Source organism: Rutilus rutilus, assembly GCF_951802725.1.
Source record: "Rutilus rutilus genome assembly, chromosome: 20".
NCBI lineage: Eukaryota > Metazoa > Chordata > Actinopteri > Cypriniformes > Leuciscidae > Rutilus > Rutilus rutilus.
Genome location: NC_140225.1, coordinates 33,489 through 34,710, shown reverse-complemented (window position 1 = coordinate 34,710; position 1,222 = coordinate 33,489). Strand labels below are relative to the sequence as shown.

The 1,222-nt window shown below is 32.2% G+C and overlaps 1 long non-coding RNA gene across 1 annotated transcript; it reads left to right on the top strand.

Moving 5' to 3' along the window:
- The first annotated feature begins 314 nt into the window (after positions 1 to 314).
- LOC311280109 lies at positions 315 to 786 on the top strand. Its single transcript, XR_014625633.1, has 3 exons — positions 315 to 348; positions 608 to 649; positions 719 to 786. It is a non-coding gene; the product is annotated as an uncharacterized lncRNA (long non-coding RNA).
- The last annotated feature ends 436 nt before the right edge of the window (positions 787 to 1,222 follow it).

Here is a 1,222-nt window from a genome sequence, read left to right as displayed (position 1 = left end):
TTTTTACTACTGAAATTTCCACAAAGATATCAACATCATATTATTTTAAATGCATCATAGATACATTTTCCAAAGACGTTTAAATGTTGTCCAAAAATATGTTGTACTTGTTTAAATTTGAAAAATACGAATAACACACGTGACTAATCCTGATTGGTTCCAGAGCCGTTGAACGGCTGTGATTGGTTCTTGTGATAATAATGAGCTCACACCTCACTCAGAGCTTGCTGTGCGTTCCTTGAATGTGATTAGATTTCTAATAATTTAGATTAGAAATCTAAATTTAAACTGGAGCGATCATGTTTCTTTAGAGGATTTGGAGGAAACCACGCGATTCATATGGATTAGGTAATGTTTTTTGCGATTAACTTTTTCAAACGTGAACAGTTTTGGTGAATCGTTCACCAGAAGTTAAATCTCTCATGTTTCATTAGACTGCGATATCTCAGTTTTTCTTTCGAAGATTAACGGAATTCTTAAATGTTTTGCAACTACTTAAGGTTGAGTGATCATGACAGCATTTAGATTTTTTTAAAATATTTTTTATCTAACGTTAATAGAAAACGTAACTGTTTAGTGTTGTTTTTATTTTTTCCCCATCTTCAAGTTTGCATGACGTGTGACATTTGGAACCTCATTATGTTTCTAGGTAAGATTTGTATTACATTTACATTTACTTTGCCAGTCGTATTTTTGTGTAACAGCACGTCTTTTTCAGTTCAACTACATTCAGTTTGACCAATCAGAGCCAAGCTTTTCAAGTCGAAGTCGAATCAGACTCGAAGAGATGAAGATACTGCTATCAGAAGTTACTGGTAAGTTGCTGTTTGCATAAATAAATATAGCTCACTGTTTAGTTTTTTTTCATAAAAAAAAAATTCCCAACATTTTTTCCTAGTTTCCTAGGCTAATTTGTGTTCATTCATGTAAAAATCTGTTTATTTAATTGTTTTTTTGGGACAGCTGCAAGTCACTTGTCCTGGCTTACCATATTTTGCACTACTTCTAATTTCCTTAAATCTTTTTTAACAGAGGTGAAGAGTGTATGTGTTTCTGTACATCACTTCTTTTCTTTTTTGCTCTCAAAGTCAAAGGGGGCTGACTAAAACATTAATGCTAAAAATAAAGATTAGCATTTGTTGTACATTATAATTATTATTCTTGTTGGCAACTTGGCTGGGTATACTTTTTCAGTTAAACAGTTAAATTGCCCTTTTTTGCT